At 41.2% G+C, this 10,888-nt stretch overlaps 1 pseudogene; it reads left to right on the top strand.

Moving 5' to 3' along the window:
* Positions 1-4,624: 4,624 nt before the first annotated feature.
* Positions 4,625-4,971, top strand: LOC146813129 (pancreatic progenitor cell differentiation and proliferation factor A pseudogene; annotated as a pseudogene).
* The last annotated feature ends 5,917 nt before the right edge of the window (positions 4,972-10,888 follow it).

Raw genomic sequence — 10,888 nt, 5'->3', positions numbered from 1 at the left:
CGAACACTGAGATAGCAGATCCTGGCCAAATTGGAATCAGACCTAGAGAACTATTTGGCAGATATTGATGAACAGAACACAACAGCACAACGGAAATGTTTCTCTTTCACATTTCTTGATGAGTACTATTTTTTTACAAAGGAATCAGACAATGAGGGGCAGACCACCGAGAGGAAGAGGAGGAAGATCAAAATCCAAAGAAAAAGAAAAAGGCAAGAAGAGGGGGACGAAACCACAAAAGATACAATTCTGCATTTGAGAACAACAAGGCAAACAAAACAGAAATGAAGGGTGAGAATACTCTGAATATGGTTCGGCGTTCCCCACATGTCCTTCTCCCACAAGAAATATCCCAACAGTCAATTTGGACTCGTGTAGAACTAGAATTGACATTTTTCTTTTTATATGAATATTAAAATTCATAAAAGTTTTTTCTTCTTTTTCCCCCAAAACTGGAAAAAAATCCTGATAAATCAGCACTAGTCCTCACACATGACACTATATCCGGGGATTTGTCACTAGGGCACATTAGAGGTCTATCCACTTTGGTAGAACGTGATGGGGGTACAAATAATTGGGCCACCGAAAGAGACTTTTAAGAATCCCTTGATCTTGAATTGAGTGGGACCACTGTCACCCCTTTTAAGCCAAAATCCACTTTAGGGGCCTGTGTTTGAACTCATGGTCACAGGTTCAAATGCCCACCGGTCCACTCAGCCTTCCATACTTCTGAGGTCAATAAAATGAGTACCCTTTGGTTGGGTAACAATAAACATCTGTCATTCAGTGCCAAGATATCCTTCTTGGTGAACATGCCCTTTACAAATACACGTCATGTTACTTCTCCATTTACCGATATACTGCACCCTTGACAACAAACTACGACAGGAGGTTGGAAACTATGGTGTAGGACCAACTAGTCAGTCCTTCTGCAAATTTCTGTCCATAAGGTGGGTAACATCCAAAGTAGGAAGACCAGAAATGCAAGGAATACCTACCCTGACAGGAGAGGACCTCAAGACTGGCACTGCTTGGGCCATTTCTGTCATGAAGGTATTTCCTGTCATGTCCCAGAGACAGACAACTTGGACCTGGTAGACCCCTGTGTTGCACAGTTAGAGTACGTCTCCCTTGAGGGGCACTGTGTGTCCATCACGGAATTCCTCGACTCTGAGGCAAGTGTACCACCTCAGGTTGCTGCTCATGAGTTGAAAAAAGTAGAAGTAGAAAGAGGTTGTCTGGAGCTTGAATGTGTAATAAAACCTAGTAGGTCTTGAGTGACCTCAGGAACAAGTGGGTGACTCAGTGCTGGCCCGCAATCTGGAAGTGAAGCCCAGCTCATTTGTTTGCACCATCCACCTGTCAGTGGGTGATCATTGGCCTGGTTTGTGACACTGATCACTGTTAGTGACCTTTGTTGTTTTCTTACCTTTTGGGCAGTGCTGTCACTATGTTGGTGACAGACGTCCGACCTAGGTGGCAGAATGGGTCACCTCACCTTGTTGGGCATGGTGGTACCGTTCATTTGCTGAGATGCATCTCTGGGTAAGCTGGAGATAGTCCTCTGCCAGATGGGGGTTGCAGATGAGAAGGGATCCCATGAATCAGGTTAGTAGCAGGGGCTGGTCTTGACAGAGTAGCAGTACTGTCAAAGTCAGACAATGAGGGAAATTCCAAAACTGTTGAAGTAGTCGCTTTCCCTACATTGGACTTTACAGTAGGATGTGCGACTGAAACTGACCGTACTAAATCAGATTGCTGTTCCACATCTTTGTTGGCTAGTAGATGACAAACAACAAGGAAATGTCTGAGTTTCTCCTCACCTTTAATCTGTAAGAAAGTGCCACATTTGTGTGCTCACTCCCATTTGTTGCTGATTGGTATTGCTAGCTTAGGTTTTTTCTTTGCCTCCTGAGGCACTGCTGTCCATGCAACAGTGTATGAGCTCTTACTGATAAAACATGATCAACATGGATAATCGCCAACTGCCATATTTAAACTTGTTGTAAGCACATATATTTGGTGTAAGATAATATACCAGTGTTTTGGAAAGTTAAGTGTCACATGTGGACTGCAGCAATTAGTGTGCCATTCATTAGAGTGCAAAGCAAACATGGCTTCAGACCTATCTGTGTAGACCCCTACAAACCTGCAGACAAACCTGTCAACATAACACATTTGACAGAAAAGAACCCTTCTTCTAAATATTAACTCTGTCTCCTCTAAACTGGCCTTGTATCCCACAGGGTAGGGGCCTAATAGTTAAAAATGGTTCATGCAGGGAATTAACATTGAGATGGATCTACTGTGACCACCCTTAAAAGTAATTTTCAATGTAAAGAGCTATAGCTGTCCTATAAGAAAAACTGAATTCAGAATACAAATTAAATAAAATCATACCTCTGCTTTCTGTGGTTTCTGAGAGGCTGCTGCAATAAATACAACACTATTTTTGAAGTTTAATACAAATTCAATTTAGTGGTGAAGTTGTACATTTAAATCATAATTTAGAAAATGTGCTAATAGAAACATTAGGTTCAAATATTCAATAGGCTAATTAGCTTTAGCCTGCCAGCAACTAGCCTGTTGGTGCTTCTCATTAAATAGGTATGAGAACTGCTCCCAGAGCAGAAACTATATTGTAGATCTTTTGGACGGAATACCTTAGTTAGAGGTATGGGACACATATCACTTCAGAAACAGCAGATAGGGAATGATTAAGAAATTCTTTAAAGGGAGTCTGGGTAAAGACTCATTGTTTATCTTTAGGTATATGGGGAAACTTTGGGCTGAAAAGCTTTTTGTCTCCTGAGATCCCTGTAGCCAGTTTGCCACCAATCCAGTATGTTATGTTATGTGTGGAAATATAGCACACAACTCACCTGGTAAGGTATCCTGTAGCTAAAGCATGAACTGTATTGGCTGAGCAAGGGTCAGGGCTAAGAGAAGAACCAGGTTTTTAGTTTTTACTGAATTTAAGAATTGAGGAATACCCTCTGATGTGCAGGGTCTACTCATTCCAGGGTTTAGGAGTGAGGTAGGAGAAGACACAATCACCAGATCTAGTACTGTGAATGTGGGGGAGGTGATTGCTAGTTGGTGTCTAGTAGGGCAAAGTTCTCTGGTTCATGTGCACAAGTTTATTATATTGTTCAGGTATGTGGGGAAAATGTTGTATCAGAGTTTGATGTGCACATTAGGAGTTTGAAGAGTGCTCATTTTTGGACTGGCACACACTGGAGCTCTTCGAAGTGAATGTGGGTTGGGGGTGGGGCAGGAGGTTGAGGGTACGCCTGGCCTCTGGGTTTTGAATGGTCTGGAGTCTTCTGCTCAATTGAGCATTCCAGCATTGAGTGTTTTTCTGTCGTTCAGCTTGCTTTTGATGAGCACTTGGGTGAGGTTCTGCAAGTGTTTTAGTACCAGGTATTTCTAGGCAGTAGGTTTGGTGTAACTGAAGAGGAAGAAACTGCTTATTTAGTAAAAAAAACATCACTGGCTTCCACACAAGCCATCTCCAAGGGAAGAAAGGCTGTGCCATCTTTCATTTTTCTTAGAATAGTGCACTGTGGGCTAGCTTGCAGTTATGCAAACAGGATGTGATGCAAAAGTGGGAAGATTTGCCCTTGGGAAGTTTTTTCTTATTGTTATGGGGTGTCCAAGAGTCACACTACCCACTTCCTAGTGAATCCTTCAACAATGTCCCCTCACCCACAGCTCATCAGAGCTTGGGATATGTGAAACCTGTATAATTTATTGCAATGAAATTACATGAAATCATAGTATAACTATGCAAAATTAAATGTAATTATGTCAAATAAATCTTGAACTCAAAAATTATTCAAATTGTCTGCTTGGTATGAAATGTACCTGAAATATTAATTACCTTCAAACATTAAAGAAACTGCTTATCGTGTTTCAAATAATGCTGTTGTCATCCGATTTGTGGTTTGTGCTAAAAAAATTACCTGAACGGTACATCTTACATTAAAATGTGTCCCTTAAATTACGTGATGTTGTGTAATGATTTAATTTTGTGTAATTTATGTTACACAAAATTACAATTATTATAGCAATTATGCCAAGATAATGAAAATGTTGCTACAGCCTAGTCAGAACACTCACTGGACCTAGGGAAGAACGGTGCACAGTAAAAATATTGATTTTTTAATATCGACTAACATATTGTTTTTTCAATAGCATAGGGACAGAATATTGTTGACCAGAATATCGACCTTAAGTTAATCAATATCGTTTTTTTAAATATCGTTGTAAGTAATATCGAAGTAAGTAATATCGTTAGCAAAAATATTGTCAATAATATCGATATTTTTATTAGTGTTATGTATATTAGTATGTATTTTAAAGGTATAGATAACATTTTTTTATGTATTTTCATTATTATTAAATGTATGTATTAAATGTTTAGAACCAGTCAAGCTGAGCTTAGTCTTGTGGCAGTGGAGTATACTCCCAGCATCTCCTTTACAAAAGGGCCCTGTTGCTTAGCGTTTGCACTCCCAAGCCGAGTCCCAACTGAAGTCGCTGCTGCACAGTGTCAAGAAGAAACAACACACAACATCTGGCCTTAAGAAACATCATAGTAACTTTTAAGAAGAGTAAGCAAAATGGCATCTAACCCATCGAGCGGCTCCCTCGTTGCAACCCACTACTACTACAGAAGACGTCTGGGCTCTACTTCCAGTAACAGCTTCTGTGGTAGTGTTGAGTACTCTGGTGAAGTTATCCCTCACCACCCAGGTCTCCCCAAAGCGGATCCTGGTCACTGGTGTGCTAGTTTCTTCTTCAGAAATCAACCCATACGGCCATGACAACTGTGTCGGAGACTCCAGAGAATTCAGGAACATTCCGGGTGACCAATGGCGTGATCACGTGTGGTCTGGCTTAAGAGGTGATGAGGAAGTGCCACGCCAGTGAGCTCAGCAAACCATCTGGGCCACCGGCGTGAACGGGCCCCGGCTTAAAGTACTCATTGTCCATTTCCTCCCCTTCTTCCCTTCCCCCCTCCCCACCCCCTCCCGCCCCAAACCCCTCCATTTTTTCTTTTTTTCATGGCTGCGGACATGCAGAAGTAGTTTTTATCATGAAGAAAATCCCCACCGTTATTTGTTTTTTACCATTTTAAATAACTTGAACATTTATGTTTTTTTTTACTCTGGCCTGTTTAGCCTTGTGCGTTATACTTGTTGAAAACTAATAAAAATGTAAGCAGCCCAAAAAAAAGAAAGAAAAAAACCCAAGAAATTAGTAATATTCTTTTAGAAAATGTTGCTTTTTATTATCAGAGCGGGTTGTGGGTTTATAGGGGAATAGGGTGGGGAGTAATTGTATTTTAATTAATTAATTAATATGTTTTTAATTATGGTTATTGATTATTAATGTATTGTTAAATAATTATTAAATGGTAATATATTTGTATTAATTGGTTATATTATCCCGTGTAAAACATCTAATGTAATCAATTGTATCCCGTTGAACACCAGTTCCATGTCATAACATAAATATGAATTGGAATACTTAATATCAGTTGCTAGCCCAGATCTGGTGTTCCTCACCGAAACGTGGGCATCTCCTTTCTCTGAACCAGACTGGAACATTGCAGTCCCAGCTGGTTATTTGATGGCACAAGTAGAAAGGGAAGGAGCAGCACGAAGTGGTATCGCACTGATATATCGCTCTCACTTTAGAGCGGAATCTACATTGGAGACAGAGGCCATGTCTTTTAGTGTAAAACTTAATAATCAAGAACTCTTACCTGGCTTACTGATGTACAGGCCGCCAGGGATGAGAGCTCCTTTCACTAGATGAAATTCAGTCTGGGGAGTTCTTCCTACCATGTGGAGTCCCTCAAGGATCAGCATTATACCCCACATTGTTCAATTTGTGTGTGACCCCATTGGCTAAATTGATAAAAGATCAAGGTCTGACACTGGTGTCATACTCAGATGACACCCAGTTAGTGGTGTCACTTATACAGAGTGTCAAAGTCACAGCAGAACGATTCCGAAACTGCCTCACAAGTGTGATGAGCTGGATGAATACTAATTTTCTAAAGCTCAACACAGAGAAAACTGAGGTGGTAGAATTTGGTCAAAAACCCTCAATTTGGAATCATTTATGGTGGCCCCCAGAAGCTGGCACCTGTCCTGTCCCTGTGCAAAATGCTAAGAACTTAGGTTTTGTTAAAAGGACTTACACAGGTAGGTTTCAACTTCCTTTTTATTCTTCATCAATAGAGCCACCAACTCCAGCTGCCAGCCTGCTTAGTTCTCCAGTTGTACAAATAATGGGGTGACCCAGTATCCCTCAGAACCTGGGCAGTAAGTTATAAGGTAAACAGTGGTTCCGTTGGGTGAAAGAATTGCTTTACACATTAAGCATAGTCAAGCGTTATTCAGATAACATGCGATATTCTGCTGTAAGCAACACACCAAACAGTTCGTATGCAAATCAAATTCTTTATATATAAATTGCGTCATTCATATATATATGCATCAATATTTTATGGAAGGCCGTCAAGCAACAGTGTAACTCACCTTGTTGCGATTGAGATTCAAAAAGTTAACAGGGCCCTTTGTGGAGATGCCGATCCGGTAAGATCTGGAAGGACTTCAAACGGATGATTACGTTGTGGGGGCCTACAAGTAATTCAAGTGGCAGATTAATATCGAGCTGCGGTGCTTTTAGATGAAAGTGTAGTGAAGAAGCGGCAAAAGCGCTCACCTCAGTGGTATATCCGATGAACCACAAGTCAGGTTTCAGTCGGTGCTTGTCAATGATATCTACAAGTAATGCACTGTATTAGAATAGGTGCGAAAAGTAACCGCTGCATTAGAACTGAATAGAAACTAGGACGGGCTCACCTCTTTCAATATGGAATGCCGTCTCTATTCACGGTGCTTCTAATTTGATCACTCGGGCAGCAGGCAATGAATCTCAATCGCAACTAGGTGAGTTGCCCACCACCTTTAGCCCATAGGTCCTTTTCGTCTTGTAGCAACACACCTGATTAAGTCTTCTCCCTACCCACAGGCCGTCACTGCTTGGCTTTTGTCCTGATGAAGACCCGTACTGACCTTACATTAGCGCAGCACAAGGGTTGAAACGTCGACTATTATGTGGACCAGTACATAGAACCTGCGCCAAAAGGAACTCTTCCATCACGCAGCTTTACTATAACTATTTAATCCGCTGGCCATTTTCAAAATTTCTCTAGATTTTAAACTATTGTACATATCACGCACATTGTCACTGAGCACTTACTTTTCACTGTGTCACTTTTTATTATTACACTGTTGCTTGACGGCCTTCCATAAAATATTGATGCATATATATGTGAATGACGCAATTTATATATAAAGAATTTGATTTGCATACGAACTGTTTGGTGTGTTGCTTACAGAAGAATATCGCATATTATCTGAATAACGCTTGACTATGCTTAATGTGTAAAGCAATTCTTTCACCCAACGGAACCACTGTTTGCTTAGTTCTCCAGGCAGTAACTGTCTCACACGAGATGCTGCCATGGAGATAGAACATCATGCACATGCAGCACTAAAACAAACATAACACATCCCCCTTACTAAATACATAAAGGAAATAATTAAAGGAAGAATCAAAGAAGATAGGCTTGAGAATAAAGAAATGCACCAGTGAAAACATAGCATAAATAGTTCAAACAACACAATTGAAATCAATACATTTCATAGTCCTCATAACGTTTTGGAGGACAGCATGCCTTGGAATAAAGAAATGCGTAAATGAGAACATAGCTTAAGTAATTCAGAACATCACAAATGAAATCAATACATCTCATAGTCCTCATAATGTTTTGGAGGACAATGAAGCCTTGGAGAACAACCTCTTGAATGAGAACTCGGACCATGCAAGTCATCTGAACATGATGGAAACAAGGATTTGTCACCTTGGAATCTTACCAAACGAGACATACTCCATTTGCTACCATTATGAACAGTAACTATATTCCTGTAAACAGAAGTGATGATAAAAAGGGCCCATAAACTCTGTGATACTCTTTTTATGCCACCGTGGTTTTGATGAGTACCCAATCACCCACCTTCCACATTGTGGCTTTGGTAGAATTCTTAAAGTTAAACCTCTCCTTGTACCTCCCTTGATAAGATTTGACCCTTGCATCCACCTCCTCTTTATCCACAACAGGACCCTCAATGAGGGGTAACCAAGCAGGATTAATTTTGGATAAGGCAACTCTTCCTCTCAATATTTGAAAGGGGGATTTCTGTAACACAGCATTGAGAGCAGTGGGATGTGCCCACCAAGTATCCGTCAAGACACTCTTGAGAGAAACCTTCCTCTCAATAGCTCTCTGCACACATGCTTTAACCACCCTATTCATGCGTTCTGCGAGTCCATTGGCTTGTGGTGCATAAAGTGCAGTTTTTTGATGAGTGATGCCATAATCCCTCAAAACTCTTGCATTTCTTGTGAAATGAATTGTACCCCATTATCCGTGATGAGGAAATTAGGTATGCCCTTACATGCAAATTCATCCTTCAGGAAACAATAACCACTCTCATGCAGATAGAACTCACATACCTGGTGGACACCCACTTGGAAGAGTAATCCACTAAAAAAATCATAAACCTCTCTAAAGGACCTAAAAGCTCAAAGGGACCCATGTGATCCAAACCAACCTTGGTCTAGGGTTCGCGCGGAACCTCAACAGGTGACAAAGGAGCAGTATTAGTGACTTGGGATTTATCACCGGAGGCACACTGATAGCATTTCTTAACAACTTTCTCGACATGGCTATCCATTCTAGGCCACCAATACCTTTCACGTAGCCGAGACTTCATGAGATTTCCCCCTAAGTGTCCCTCATGAGCAAAATTCACTAGTTTGGGTATCAAAGCATCCGGAGGTATCACTCTCTCACCATGCATTAGTTGACCTTGACAAATAGTAAGTTCATTTCTAATGGACAAGAAGGACATTAGGTCAGAATCAAGTCTCTTCCTGTCAGGCCACCCTTTAACTACAAAATCCTTAACAACAGGAAGTAACACATCTTCTAACAAGGCTTGTTCAAATTCTAGCTCTTGAGTAGCAGCCTCTTTTACCCAACTAACATTGACAGTATCATGGTCTAAAGCATCATCACAAGAGCCAATGGGGAGCCTGGATAAGCAATCTGCTGTCAAGTTGGCAGAACCAGGAAGGTATTGCACTTGAAAGTTGTACTCTTCCAATCCTTCACTCCAACGCCTAAGCCTAGGGGTGAGTCTTTCACTCTCTGCACAAGAGAAAACCTGAACCATAGGGCGATGATCAGATCTAACTAAACAGGGAATGCCCCAAAGATAACATTAAAAGTGTTTTATTGCCCAGACAATAGCCAAAGCTTCCCTTTCAATACACGCATACTGTTGCTCCGTTTTCTTCAATGCCCTTGAGGCGAATGCAATGACCTTTTCCACACCTCCCTCAACTTGGGAAAGTACTACTCCTAAACCACACAAACTGGCATCAGTTGTTAAGAAAGTTTTACGTTTGGAGTCAAAGTGACCAAGTATAGGCATCTTACCTATTGCCTGTTTTATGGAGCTAAAAGCTGGTGACCAAACAAAGTGTGTACCTTTTCTTAGGAGGGCCCTGATAGGCTCAACAGTGGAGGCAAAACCTGGGACAAACTTGGAGTAAAACTCCGCAAGGCCAAGGAAAGACCTGACCTGCTCTTTGTCTGTTGGGGCAGGAGCATCCACAATACTTTTGGCCAATTCCAGTTTGGGTTGTATACCCTCCCCAGAAATAACATGTCCCAAATACGTGACAAAAGATACCCCGATTTTACATTTTGCTCTATTTACAGTCAAACCATTGTCTCTCAGTTTTTTCAAAGCAGCTCTCAAAACTTTGTCATGTTCCAAATCATCCTTCCCATAGACCAAAATGTCATCCTGAAAGAACATGACGTTGGAAATGTCGCCCAGGATAATTTTCATGATGCGTTGAAAACAGACAGCCGCAGAGGCTAGCCCAAATGGCATTCAGATAAAACAGAAAGCTCCCAGTAGTGTTACAAAAGATGTTCAATGTTTGGACTCTGGATGGAGGGGCACCTGATGATAGGCCGAGGATAAGTCTAACACACTGAAAACTTTGGCTCCATTAAGCATGTTAATTGACTCTGAGATATTTGGTAGCGGTTGACGGTCAACCCATATCCACTTATTTAGACTCCTCAAGTCCACACACATCATAATACTCTTCCCTCCATCCTTCGGGGCGAAAACCACTGAGGCCAACCATTCGGAGGACTCAATTTCCTCAATCACACCCATGAGCACTAGTCTCTTGAGCTCATCTCTGAGCGGTTCAAGCATCATAATGGGAACTCTTCTAACCTTGTGTACCACAGGTGTTGCATTTTGTTTGAGAACTATACGGTGTTCAAAGTTTTTAAGGAAGCCAAGGCTGTTAGAGAAAGCTTGAGAGAACTCCTCAAAAAATGTACTGGAAACTGTTGCTTGGTCAATCAGCATGACTTGCTCAGATGGAAATCAAGCATTTGGATTAAGGATTATACCCAAGTCTAATTGGTGTCTCCAGCCAAGAAGATTATCACCACATTTGGTGACATAAATCTTCCCAATGGTCTCCCTTCCTTTGAAATGAATTTTCATGATGGCAAACCCAATTACGTCAATATGTGAGCCACCATAACTAACAGGACTAATGTCAGGGGCTGAAAACTTGAGTTCAGGAAAAGCCTTTTCCCACAATTAATTTCCCAACATAGTGAAAGGAAAGCCAGAGTCAGCCAAAACTACAATTAGCCTATCACCAATCATCACCTCACATTCTGGCATACTGATGACATCAGCGT

Source organism: Triturus cristatus, chromosome 7 (assembly GCF_964204655.1).
Source record: "Triturus cristatus chromosome 7, aTriCri1.1, whole genome shotgun sequence".
NCBI lineage: Eukaryota > Metazoa > Chordata > Amphibia > Caudata > Salamandridae > Triturus > Triturus cristatus.
The sequence above is the reverse complement of the archived record's forward strand: the minus strand, read 5'-3'. Positions and strand labels throughout refer to the sequence as shown.